Source organism: Bos indicus x Bos taurus, chromosome 23, assembly GCF_003369695.1.
Source record: "Bos indicus x Bos taurus breed Angus x Brahman F1 hybrid chromosome 23, Bos_hybrid_MaternalHap_v2.0, whole genome shotgun sequence".
In the NCBI taxonomy this organism is placed as follows: Eukaryota; Metazoa; Chordata; class Mammalia; order Artiodactyla; family Bovidae; genus Bos; species Bos indicus x Bos taurus.
The window spans coordinates 51,795,866-51,809,982 of record NC_040098.1 but is presented as its reverse complement, the minus strand read 5'-3'; positions in this window follow the sequence as shown (position 1 = coordinate 51,809,982).

Below are 14,117 nucleotides of genomic sequence, written 5' to 3'. Positions count from 1 at the left end.
GCGGCCCGAAGCTGCCCGCCTGGCTGAGAGCGCAGTGTACCCGCAAGGCACGAGTTCTCCGTGCCGTGGGCTCGGCTTTCCCAGCCCTGCTACCTGTCATCGCCGGACAGACCACCTTCACACGGAGGTTCCCCTCCATCACGAGGCAGTGACCTGTTTAGTCCCCAAGCGAAACCTCCATGAGGGTTCTTCCTAGGAGCCTGCCTTAGCCAGGGGTGGGGGGGCGTCCCCTACCCACCCCCAACCCCCATGTCCACAGGGTCCTGGGAGCCTTCGTACCTCCCCAAAGAGGCTCCTCAAGACCTGGGAAGTGCACGGGAGACTCTCTGTGGACTGGCTTGGGGTGGGGGGGGAGTGGGCGGGTGTCAAGGACCCTGCAGGTGCCGGGGGAGTGGGCGGGTGTCAAGGGGGTGAACTGTCCTGCCTAACAGACAGCAGGAACTCGGGGTTGAAAGGGAACCCCACCCGCCTCCACCCAGAGACTATAGGAGAGAGAAGACGAGACAGGAGGCTGGCCCAAGGCCGGAGAAGAGAGGAAAAACAAAAACACTTCCACTGGAAAGTCAAGGGGGTAAGACGGGGCTCCGGGTTTTGGGGGGTGTCCTCCACTCCTGCCTGCAGCCCCCTCCCCTCGCTCCTGACCAGCTTCTGCGGGACAGCAGTTGCAAACCTACCTCCTGCCATAAGGATGTGTTTATTTTCCCGCAGATGAAGCCAACTAGCTGACCCAGAGGGTCCCTCCAGCCTCCAGCTGGTGAGCTGCGTGTCATGAATGGAGGGCTAGTTTCAGTTGATCTTGTTCACTTAGTAACATCACTTTTCCTCAAGACAGGGAAGCAGAGTTCCCCCAGTCTCCTTGATATGGATACTAGGCCAGACAAGTTTTATTATCATGGTTCCTCAGGTGAAATTCCCTATTAAGTGCTCAAGTTTCATTTCAGTAGGTCTTCAACCTACCTGATTACGAAGGCCGCTTAGTGACCTTAGCAGTGAGTTTTCACCTTGCAGTCAATATTGAACTTGGAAAGCTTCTATGAGATGCCAACATTCAATTTTTGGCAGAGTTTCCTGCCCGCTCCCCCCCCCACCAAAAAAAAAGCATACAGTTTCCTGTTCAGTTCTAAAAAGTGAATCTGATCCTTACTCTGTAGAAACCAAACTGTGCCCTCGCTGTGTAAAACGGCTTTGTAACCTTTTCCACATCTTTTGGTCTGCCGTGTGTGTGCAGGAGTGCACACAGCCCAGCCTCCCTGAGTCTCACTGTGTGTGAGGCTGTGTGAAGACCCTGTGCCTCAGGAGGAACCAGATCGGGTGACCGGAGCCAAGCGCAAGTCTTGACCAAGAACTCCCTCCGTTCCTCCTGCAGCCAAACTTTTCAAATGCATTTTCAAGCTGTTCCAAAGGGTGGACACAGGGGCACCTTTCGCTGGGGTCTTTGTCCCAAGAGGAGAGGGCAGGAAGCCGTTGTCTCCTCAGAGATGAAGCCCTGGCCGACCTCCTGAGAGTCGAGGCGTGAGCGCTGACCGAGGACCCCCGGAGCTGAGACGTGTCTGTGGAGAGCAGGTGTTAGGGCAGAGGTTTGCTCTTCCAAGGCACCGGATTTGCTTTCTAAGCCCCGATCACAGCTCTCTCCTGTTCCCCTCTCCAGTGTACCCCTGTGTACCCCAGAAGTGCTGGAAGCCACATGAGGGAAAGCACACAGATCGTTTACGTTCTGAGCTCAGCCTTCCACACGAGCTGGTGTGCTGGGGGGCCGGGATCAAGCACACACAGGTGGTGATGGCAGGACCTGGGGAGAGCTGTAGGCCACGGAAGGGCCAGGGTGCCGTCGGCTACGCGCAGAGAGATAGAGAGGCCCGGGGCTGGTCTGCGGTCCACCCTCGAAGGCCCTGCATTCCACCCGCAGGGGCCTTCCTGCCCGACCCGCCCGAAGGGCCTGTGCTCTAACCAGACAGGGCGGCTCTCTCCTGGACAGCGTTCCAAAAAAAGTCTGCCTTGGCTCTCTAATTCTCAGACTGCCGAGAACAGACCCCTTGCGGCAGTTTTCTTTGTGGCCCCTTGATCCTGGCTCTGTCCATCTCTGAGCTTTTCATTCAGAAGCTTATTTGCCACCTGGAAGAAAGAAGAGAGCTCTCAGGTCCAATGGGCCGGCCACCGGGCCTGCCCGCCGCCCCCTGTGATGACCCTGGACACGGTAGCCAAGTCCTCTTCCTCACGCTCTGCCTCGCACAGGTCCAGACAAGCCAAACCAGTTTTACTTCCTGAGTCTCCTGCTTTAATAAACAAAAAAAGAAGACGAAAAAGAAAATTTAGTATGCATCTAGTAAGCATTTCGGGGGTGGTTTAGTCACTCAGTCGTGTCCAACTCTTGCAACCCTATGGACTCTAGCCCGCCAGGCTCCTCTGTCCATGGGATTTCCCAGGCAAGAATACCGGAGTGGGTTGTCATTTCCTTCTCCAGGGGCTCTTCCCGACCCAGGAATTGAACTCCTGCACTGCAGGCCAATTCTTTACTGACTGAGCCACCAGGGAAGCCCCAGTAAGCATTTTAGTATACTTTAAAATGTCATATTTAATACATGGATGCTTTTAAAAGTGCGACGCGGGGAGCTCCTTGGTGGCCCAGTGCTTAGGACTCCATGCTTTCTCTGCTGCGGCCAGGTGTTCAATCCCCGGTCAGGGAACCAGGATCCCACAAGCCTTGTGGCATGACCGAAAAAATGAAAAGAAGTAAAAAGTGGGAAATGAGAATGCAAGGCTGTATAGCTGTGTTGTCCTCATGGTAGTACAGGATTTGTAAGCACTGGCAGATGCTTCTCTTCTGGGACGTGAGCTCAAGGTTTACGGTTGAAGTGCTGTTGGCCCAGCTTTCCAGTGTGACTCTTCGTCTAATCTCATTGTGAAACAATTCAGTAGTTTAACTTTGAGGCCCAAGGGAAGTGGGCCCTGGCCACAAACCCTGCCTCCCGGTATCTCGAGGCCTAGACACTATGCCAGGCCCAAGGGCCCACGTTATCTCCTACGGGACCCGGAGGGGTTTATCTCATCATAGGCCGCAGGTCAAAGGGGAGGTGAAGTTCAGGAATGTTCCAGTTTCCCACTCCCCATGGCTAGTTTAAAGCTCAAGCAGATTTCTAATAATTGATTAGCAAGTGATTTCAAGTAAGCAGTTAGTAGCGGATTATCTTTCTGCATATTCTTGGCTGTGTGACTCTGTCCCTGAGTAGCTGCTGCACAGCTGACTATAAGTAGATTCTCGTCTTCTTGGCAGAGCGTGTTCGCTGCCTCTTTGTCAGAGTTTTGCCTCTGACAGTGAGTAGCTCTGGAGACTGAAAGAGGATGGGTTCTTGGTGTGCTTTCTTCCATCTCAAAATGAAAGTGAAACCTGGTCCAGAAGCGTGGATTGGGGTAAAGTAGCCGAAGAGTTTACAGGAGGAGGCAGCTGAGGGCTGTGCTGTTGGACTGTCAGAACAGAGAGAGACTAACCCTGCAGAGAGTTAGGCCCTTGAGGTATTTGCCTGGAAGGCAGGGTAAGAAACCCTATTCTGACTTTATTTACAGGGAAAAACTTTAGATAAACAGAGGGATGTGTTTGACCAGCGGCCAGCAGCCTGTGGCTCAGAACAAGAAGCAGGCTGGAGCTCAGAGGCACCTCTCTGAACCCCGACAGACAGACGCTGAGGAAGCCCTAGGCAGGTCCTCGAATGCCCTGGAAGGAAAACAGCACTGAGGGGTGGGGGGAGGGGGCCAGGGGAAGGGGCCGCAGGCCTGGGCTGCATCCGGGCAGCAGCAGAGAGACAGCGGAGGGCGGAGGGCGGGGTCGGCTGATGGGCCCAGGCTGGGGCGGGGGGCGGACCCCATCACGGAAGAACAGTCAAAGCAGAAGCGCAAATGCCTTTTTTAAAGGGTCCCCAAGCCAGGATATGGAGACAGGAGCCGCTGCGCTGTGGGAGGAGTGGGCAAAGCAATGTTGTAGCCTCACGTTCCGGGAAACAAACTCACCGAGAAGGACAATGCAGACAATGGAGTGCAGTTTATTACACCGGCGGGCCCAAGGCAGAGTCTCCTCCTAGCCAAGGACCCCACCAGTTTTTGTGAAAACCTTATAAGGGTCTGCCCTGGTGGTTCAGAGGTTAAAGCGTCTGCCTGAAATGCCGGAGACCTGGGTTCGATCCCTGGGTCGGGAAGATCCCCTGGAGAAGGAAATGGCAACCCACTCCAGTATTCTTGCCTGGAGAATCCCATGGATGGAGGAGCCTTGGTGGGCTACAGTCCACGGGGTCGCAAAGAGTCGGACACGACCGAGCGACTTCACTCACTATATACCCTAAGTGTTCATGCCCAAACCCACCTCCCCAAAATTCCTTGAATCTAGTCTAAACAAAGGAGAAAGAAAGATACAATCAAAGTTAACCCATGATTCACATGCCTTAAGCCTAGGTAGTTAACAGTGGACAATTATCAATAGGCCTGTGGTCATACCCCAATAAGCATAATAGAATGTATGATTCTATTCAGTTATACAGATAATTAGGGTATTCCTTTAGGCGATGGAGAGCCCTAGGACTCTTCCATCTGGGGCCTGGTTTTCCAGTTGGTTTGTGGTTTCCGTAGATACTGGTCATATAGCTCAAAGTCCATAGTCCGGCCCAAGATGACTTAAAAGTCCTGCTTTTAAGATAGAGCCTGTTCTGTTTCCTCCTTCAGAAGAAGTGCAAATACCTTTTTTAAAGGGTCCGCAAGCGAGGATGTGGGGACAGGAGCCGCTGCGCTGTGGGAGGAGTGGAGACCACACAGCCCCCGAGGAAGCGGCATGGAGGCGCCTCACACACACAGGAGGAGAAGGAGCATCCACTCCAGCAAGTCCACCCACGGGTGTGCTCCCCGAACCACCGAGCAGAGAGCCCGGAAGAGGCGTCCGTGCACCCGGCTCACGGCAGCAGCAGCTGCTGCTCCATCCACAGATGGACACGGAGCGTGGCCCTGGCGGACGTTGGGGTCTTGCTCACGCTTAGGGGGAAGGACACCCTGACACAGGCCACAGCGCCGATGAACCCAGAGGACTTAAACTCAGCGAGAGTGGCCAGACCAAAAAGACGGGTACTACCCAACTCCACTTCCAAGAGGGCTGCAGTGGAGTCAGATTCTTAAAGACACAGAGCCGGGAGTCATTGTTGTTTCACGGGGCAGTCTCACTCGGGGAAGATGAAGCAGTCGGGGGATGGATGGCAGCGCTCAGAGTCTGTACTTAATGACCCCGAAGTCTGCGCTTCAGAATGGTTCAGGTGGTAACCTGGATGTTATGTGTATTTTATCACCATAAAAACTTAAAAAAAAAGTTCTCTTTAAAACCAGATTCTGTTCACATCAGAGTGTTCCCAGGACGTGCCCTCACTCAGCAGGCTGCCTGTGGCCTGCCCATCCTGCCTCCCCTGCGAGCGCTGTCTGGGGTGGGAGGCAGGCGGCCTGGGCCGCAGGCGCCCTCCGCCTCCCGGGTCATCTGCAAGGCCGCCCGTGTGGGTTACAGCCAGAGTGACTGTGGCCGCTGAGCATGGACCCTCCACCACGCTTTGCGGCAGGAAATTTTGTGGTCTGGTTCCTAGAAATAAGCCCATAGATAGGAAAGCCCCCTTTCCTTATATAAAAAGAAGTCAAAGATGGGAAATGAAGAGGCCAGCGTCAAGGGGAAGAGTGAATTCCCAGCCACCGATGAAAGCTTGGGCGACAAGCCCTTCCTGCTGTCTTCAGACGAGGTGGACCGCCCCTGCCTCGGAGGGCAGGCGGGGAAGGGGCGGGGGTCCAAAGGAACACTTGCCGGGAGGAAGTGGAGCTGGAGGGCAGAGCGGGGACCAGGTCAAGGGGTGTCCAGCCAGAGGGTCAGCTGGGCCTTCTGGAGGAAACGATGTTTAAGCTGAACCTGTAACAGCTCATATAAACAAGCTGTTCTGAAGTTATTTCCTGTTTCCATAAGGGGTGGAGTGAAAATAGCCTGGAATCCAGGCCCCAGCGTGGGAGGAGAGGGGAAGTTCTGGGGACACGAAACCCCCTTTCACAGGCTCAGCTGTGCTCCCGGTCAGCAGGGCAAGGACGGGGGTGACAGCCGTGAGGTCTCCCCCAACCCCCAGCCCATTCTTTTCCTTTCCTTATGAGAGAGATTCTGACTCAAGGTCTGCAAAAACAGTTGGGCCTCATTTTATCTTCAACTGGGGCTTCCCTGGTGGTTCAGAGGGTAAAGAACCTGTCAGCAATGGGGGAGACCTGCGTTCAAACCCTGGGTCGGGAAGATCCCCTGGAGAAGGGGAAGGTCACCCACACCAGTATTCTTGCCTGGGGAATCCCATGGACAGAGGAGCCTGGTGGGATAAAGTCCATGGGGTCACAAAGAGCTTAAGGATGACCGAAGCAACTCAGCAGCAGCAGCATCTTCAGTGACGGCAGAACACGTGATGTCTCCTTGAGCAAACCGCAGGTCAAGTTCCCACCAGGGGAGACAGGACTCGCCCTGTCCCACGGTACCTCTGACTCGGGCCCTTCCTCCCCAAGCCCAGCCACCCTCCAGCCACAGGGTCAGCCGTGTTTACAACATCCTTAGCGCATTTTTATTAAAGTGCCAAGAATCAGGTCAGGTTCTGGGAAGATGACTGTAACAGGGTTCTAGCCTTGGCGGCCTCCTTACGCCACTGAGTGTGAATAATGAAGACCTGGAATCAGGTACGAACAAACGCAACTCCAGCCTCCCAGCTCCTCCGTCTGTCCAGCCCTCTTCTGTCCTTCCCTCTTCCCAGACCCTTGTCTGGGTCGTCCCCCGCCCCGCCTCTGCCCCACCCGAGGCTCAGCCCATCAGCCTGCTTCTTCAGGTTTCTCTTTAAACTCCGCCCTCCTGTCTTATCTCTCTCTGTAATCGAACCTCAGTGTGTCCTATTTTTGCCGCTTAACTACCTGTGCCGTCTTAGACAAGTTACTAAGCTCTTTGTCCTCAATTCCTTATTTGTACAGTGAAGGGTTCTTACTTTACCTGTGTCCAGAAGTTATTATGAAAATCAAATGTAAATGTAAATATTTAATAAATGTTGATTAACAGTGCTTCCTAAGTTGCAAAGTGCTCCACAAGTATGTTTTCTCACCAAGTTCTCTCTCCTATTAAAGGTGGGCTTGTTTCCCTTATATAAGTTGTGAGTGCCTTGAAGAACAGGACACTGTGTCTCTCACCACCTCAGCAGGTGGCAGCCAGGTGTCAGGTCTGAGCCGGACGGGAAGGGCCACAGTTCCCCAGATTCGGGAGGTCGCATGCATGCAGCTCCATGTGAATGGCACCCCCAGAGCTGGACGCCGCCCATCCTCCCCCAGGACGGGATCCCAGCACCTCAGAAAATGGGTTGGCCTTTCTCTGTCACAGCTGAAGTTGCATTTAATTTTCAGACCATCTCTAAGTCCAAGACCTGGTGCTCAGAGGGTGTATTTTAGATGTGGGTGTTCAGAGCACACCACCGAGGGATGACTCAGACGTTTGGGTCCTCGTGGTCGTCAGGTGAGGAATGACCTTGCTCAGCTCCTCAACCCCAGGGGGTGCCCCTTAGGACCCCTGCCTGCATCTCCCCCGCTCAGGACATGACACATCTGCCTCTGTTCACATTCTAAAGAAAGCATGCAAAACTGAAATCAGATGATTGCCACCAGCTGATTGAAAGAGGAATACAAAACATATTCAAAATATAAGCTTGACCGAGAACACTAATATGATGCAAATTAACAGAATCATTTCTGTGCTTAGGCATTTATTTGCATGGAGAAACCCAGAAGAAATCATCGTGATTCTTGAAATCTGAAATTCTTTTCTTGTGACTGCCGTAACGAAGTAGCACAGACTCTGGAGCTTAAACAACAGAAATTTATCATCTCAGCTCTGGAGGCTGGACAGCCAAGGTCAAGGCGCCAGGAAGGCTGGATCCTTCTGATCGCTGTTCTCCTTGGCTCGTAGAGGGCATCTTCTCCACGTGTCTTCATTATCTTCCCTCTGGGCATCTGTGCCGTTTCCTCTTCTTAAAAGGACAGCAGTCATATCGGCTCAGGGCCCAGCCATGTGATCTCATTTTACCTTAACTACCTCTTTAAAGGCATCTCCAAATTCTACTTTCACATTCTGAGGTCCTGGGGATTGGAGGGGACACAGTTTGGCCCGTAACAGGACCTCAATGTTTCTAGACAATTTCTGCACAGGCAGACACAGCCTTGTCTTGCTAATTGACAAAGCTTTTCTCCATTAGGCTTTTTTTTAATCAAACTCCTTAGACGGCTTCCTTTGAAGTATGTAGCATTAAGGAGGACCAGTTTTGTCAATAAATCAACTGAATTGAGAGGTGATACCTCTACAGTTTTGTCTTTAAAAAGAAAAGACCAAGGAAAGAAAGGGAATGGGTCTCAGTAATATTAAAACACAGACACTGGGGTAGCACACACAAGAACACTCTGTGAGCTGAGGGCCACCTCCTCAAACTTGTGGTCCTCATGCCTAGAAGCCAAACTCACATACATCTGCTGTTGCCATCAAACCGTGATTGTCAGGAGCCGCGTTAGGCATTACTGACAAAATGGAGGCATGGCCCCAACCCCCTCTCCTCATCTCGCAGGCACGGCCCCAGGATGAAGGAGTTAGGCCTTGTGAGTCTGACTTGTTCTTTCCTTTCTTTGGTTGAGTTGGCTGGAAAGAATGTTAAGGTGCTTGAGAGAAGCATGAGAAAGCACAAAGCCTTCTACAGTTGTGCCCAGAAAATAATCTATAAAATAACCATTGACATTTGTTCAAGGATCTTTACAAAGAATGTCCCAGGATGAGCACGTAGGCTGCAGGTTGAGGCCATGGGAAGGATTATTATCTGAGACCTGTTTGTGAGGGGAATGCTTATGGCAAAAGAAGTTTGCTGAGTTTAGAGTTTAGGATTAATTAAGAGTAGCTAGAAGCCTTTTTAGGAGATAAGGATCTTAAGATGCTAGGGGTGAACAGGATTTAGAAAGATAAGAAGTAAACTGAGGAATGTAGCATGAGTTACAATGTAATCACAAGTACAGTCAATGTGGGTGGGGGAAACTAAAAACGTCAAATCTCTGACCTGATGCTTTTGTCAAAGTATAAAAGAGAACCTGAAGCTTGAAATAAACATGTAGTTCCGTATTATGAGTCAGAGGCTACATCATCATCGCCAACACCGTCCGTCTCTTCAGGTTGAATCCCTGGCTGCTGGAGCTGGAATCTGGCACGCAATCCCTGCGTTTTCACAGAGTGTTTGAAAGTATTAACGAGTAGGAGTTTGGAGAGTTCCAGCTGTTGTCTCTGCAAGAATGCAAACTGCAATCTTTTCAAAAAGAAGTTGGGAATGAATAGAGGAACGATATTACATAGTTCATAAAACTGAAAAATATCTGTCCAAGAAATGGGCAGATTGGGAGTGGTGAGGCTGTAGCTGTCTCTGGCTTCACAGGCAGAACTTTTGGGGACTGAGGGGCCAGCAGGATGAGAGAACCCTGCCTCCCCAGCTGTGGCGGGATCCAGTGTGTGGGGAGAAGGCGCCACAAGTACGGGAGTGGCGGCAAGGATCCCACGGAAGGCGGGTGTCTGCGCTTGGACCCGTGACTCCCCAGGACCTGCTGTGTCCCAGGCACCGCCCCCAGGGCTGGGGAGACGCTGGAATAGTCAGTCCTCCCTGCACAACCCCTGGGAGGAGGGTCCTACTGGACTCCTGAGGATGCCCGGTGAGGAGGTAGCTCCCAGTGGAAGGCAGGGTCGAGTATCAGATGCAGGAGTCCCTCCCATCCGTAACGTCAGTCAACAATCGTGTGTGTGTGTGTGTGTGTGTGTGTGTGTGTGCACATGTGCGCGTGCTCAGCTGCTTCAGTCATGTCTGACTCTTTGCAACCCCATGGACTACCCACCAGGCTCCTCTGTCCATGGGGATTTTCCAGGTAAGAGTAATGGAGTGGGTCACCATTTCCTTTTCCAGGGGATCTTCCTGACCCAAGGATCAAACCAGTGTCTTTTTTTTTTCTTCTTATTTTTATATCTCAGCATCTGGGTCAGAAGTCAACATTCAGTGTATTTGTTAAACTAAGCTTTTAAAAAAGGGATAATAAATACACTGAGTGAAGTCGCTCAGTCGTGTCTGACTCTTCGCGACCCCTGGACTGTAGCCCCCCAGGCTCCTCTGTCCTTGGAATTTTCCAGGCAAGAGTACTGGAGTGGGTTTCCATTTCCTTCTCCAGTGGATCTTCCCGACCCAGGGATTGAACACGGGTCTCCTGCACTGTAGGCAGACGCTTTACCGCCTGAGCCACCAGGGAAGTCCTAATAAATACACTATATATATATATATATATATTAAAAATACTACTATATATCAGCTAAATAAATAGCAGTGTGCTACTGTGTAGCACAAGGAACCATATTCGGTATCTTGTCATAACCTATCATGAAAAAGAATATATGTGTGTGTAACTGAATCACTTTGCTACACAAGAAACTAACACAACATTGTAAATCAACTACACTTCAATAAAAAAAAAGGAGGAAATGCTTCAAATACTAGGCAGATTTTGGCTCTTGTGAACACATCACTGAACAATGAGGCATGTCAATGCTTTGCTGATTACTGAACGGAAACTCATTTGCTGTAAAACTTCTGTTTATGTCTTCCGGAATAATTAAAAACAGAACACTTTCCCTTATGTAGTAATCTCACCATTTTATGTGTGGCAGAAATATCCATGGAACTCCTAATAACAACAGAAAAATTGAATCTCTCCCCTCAGCCCTTTCTGCCTCCCAGGCATGTATGTGTTGCTTGGATACCTCTGGCTTGTTCTGATAAAACAGCTAAAGGCAAGACTCTAAAGGCCCGGGGGAAAGACCAGTAATAAAACAATCCTTCTAATCCCTAGAGGATGCGCTTCACTGGTGGCTCAGCTGGTAAAGAATCTGCCTGCAATGCAGGAGACCTGGTTTGATCCCAAGGTTGGGAAGATCCCCTGGAGAAGGGAAAGGCTACCCACTCCAGTATTCTGGCCTGGAGAATTTCATGGACTGTATAGTCCATGGGGTCACAAAGAGTTGGACAGGACTGAGCCACTTTCACTTTCAATCCCTAGAGAGTTGATAACTTTTTCTGAGACATGAAAAACCTAAAAATCATGCTGGCGAGCCAGTCAGCCTCTAAGCATACCAGACTGTCGTACAGGCAGGACCACGATGTGAAGAGGATGGAGGCTGCCGGGTGCCCAGGGCAGCCGCTGGGGCCCTTCAGTTCCTTCTGCTGGGAGGCGGGACTCAGGGTCCTTCAAAGTGGGACATCCTGCATGGTGCTCACTTAGCACCTGACCCGTCACTCGTCACCCTGTGCTTTTCCAGGCTCCTGAAGAGGTGGTCTCACTGAGGCTGGGATATAATAAAGCACACACTTGGTCCTTGTCCCCAGTTCCTGGCACGGAGCTCCTAAAACCCAGGTGATCCGAGAGTTGGAATCTTCAGCTCCACCCCGACCTCCTTGGAAGGGAGAGGGGCTGGAGACTGAGCCAAACACGTGGCTGATGATGAAGCCATCACGCTCACAGGAAACCCCTAAATGAGGGGCCCCGGGGAACTCCCAGGTGGGTGAACGCATGGAGGGTGGTGCCCAGGGACGGCCTGGAAACCGTGCGGCCCTCCCCACACCCGGCCTCAGCAGCTCTATTCCTCAGGGCAAACCATGATGGTATGGAAAGCACCTTCCTGAGTTCTGTGAGTCATTCTTGTCAGTTATCAAAGCAGGAAGGGGTGGGCTGTGGGAAGGCTGAAGCTGCAGTAAGCTGGTAAGAATGCAGCATCCTGGCCTCCAAATTGGCACTGGAGTCTCCCTCCTGAGCTCTTAACCTGTAAGAACACGCTAGCTGCAGGCAGAAAGTACATGTTGAGTGGAATTCTGGACACCCCATCGGTAATGGTTGGTATGGGAAAGAATCTCTCAAGTGTCTGTACATCTACCTACTGTCTCAGAGAAAAGGAAGAAGAGGAAAGATAAAGAGAAGAATGAGCAGACCTGAACGTTCCTAGGTTTTGGGGTTTTTTTTTGCTTTAACTGCTCCTAACTGCATATCTGTAACTAAGTTTGCTTCTCTGCACCTCCCCGCCCCCAACCCTGCAAGAGCTGCATTTAGCACCTATTATCCTTTGCTTTTTCCAGTGGTCATGTATGGATGTGAGAGTTGGACTATAAAGAAAACTGAGTGTGGAAGAATTGATGCTTTTGAACTGTGGTGTTGGAGAAGGCTCTTGAGAGTCCCTTGGACTGCAAGGAGATCCAACCAGTCCATCCTAAAGGAGATCAGTCCTGGGTGTTCATTGGAAGGACTGACGTTGAAGCTGAAACTCCAATACTTTGGCCACCTGATGAGAAGAGCTGACTCCTTGGAAAAAACCCTGATGCTGGGTAAGATTGAGGGCAGGAGGAGAAGGGGACGACAGAGGATGAGATGGTTGGATGGCATCACCAACTCAATGGACATGGGTTTGGGTGGACTCCAGGAGTTGGTAATGAACAGGGAGGCCTGGCTTGTTGCGGTTCATGGGTCGCAAAGAGTCAGACACTACTGAGTGGCCGAACTGAACTGATCCTTTGCTTGCGCGTAACACTCCCTTCCCCTTGTAGTTACATATTAGAAAGAAGGCCACAGAGCCACCAATCTGCTAGACTCAATTGCTGAGTTACCGACAACAGCCTGTGACTGGTTTTGACAAGAACCTAACACCTTTATTCCTCATCACTAACTCCTGACCTTGAGCCCACAGAAGTGCCGTGAAGACAAGCTGTCAGAAAAATGTCATGTTCACATGCTTATATGAGCCATCAGGGGTGAATCAGTAAAAGGACAATTCAAGAGCTTCCTGGACTCCCTGCAGGTCACGCAGGGCATTTAAGGGAAATCCCATCATGTCCTGGGCTTCCCTGGTGGCTCAGCTGGTAAAGAATCTGCCTGCAATTCGGGAGACCTGGGTTCCATCCCCAGGTTGGGAAGATCCCCTGGAGAAGGGAAAGGCCACCCACTCCAGTATTCTGGCCTGGAGAATCCCATGGACTGGATAGTCCATGGGGTCGCAAAGAGTCAGACATGACTGAATGACTTTCACTTTCACTTTATCATGTCTTTATTCAAGAAAACTGAATTAACTAATATCTTCACTATTTTTAATAAACACAAAAAATTTATTACCTTAAAAATTTGGTTTCTTCATAAACAATTTTGTAAAGCAATTATCCTTCAATCAAGAATAAATAAAGTTTTTTAAAAATTGGTTTCTCACGTTACTTTGAAATAAATTCCAAAGGGAATTAATAACAAGGAATAAAATGACAAAAACACTAAAGAAAAATATAGGTGAATATTTATATGATTTGAGTCTTCAATGACTGTTATGTTGGTGTTTCAACCAAGAAACAGAATGTTTCCTGCCATATCAGTAAACAAGGATGTCAGTCATCAGTGACTGCGGGCCTCCAGTGTCGCCTGGTGAGCCCCACGGGTGCTCGGGAAGGAAAGAATACCTGCCATTTAGCAGCCAGCAGACCATAGACACTCCCTACCGTGAGCCCTGAGCGACTCAGGATGTGGAAACACAGGATCCTGATCCCAGAGAGCTGAGGCACACGGCACAGGAGCAATGTCAGCGAGCCAGACTCTTGCATCTCCCTATACATGGAAAAGCACTAAATTCAAATCCCTTAACTTGGATTATCTGCTTTTCTTTAATTTACAAAAAAACTTTTGACATTGAAGACCACTGGCCCTTTGTTGCAAAGCTTCTATATAGCCTGGCTCCAACCTCCGCCTCCTCAGAGCGGTGCTCGCAGGGTCACTTGAGATGCTGCCTCCAGGGCCCAAGTCCTAAAAATTTTCACCAAATAAAACATAACTCAGTTTTTTAGGTTGCTTTTTTTTCTGGCAACAACACAGAAGAATAAAGATGAAAACAATAGATGGCTGGAGGAAAGCAGATTGTTTCACAAATAATGTTGAGAACTTGGCTATTTGTAAATAAACCAAGTCATATTTTCTCCTGAATGTCAACAACACAAAAAAATAGTGACAGATTAAAC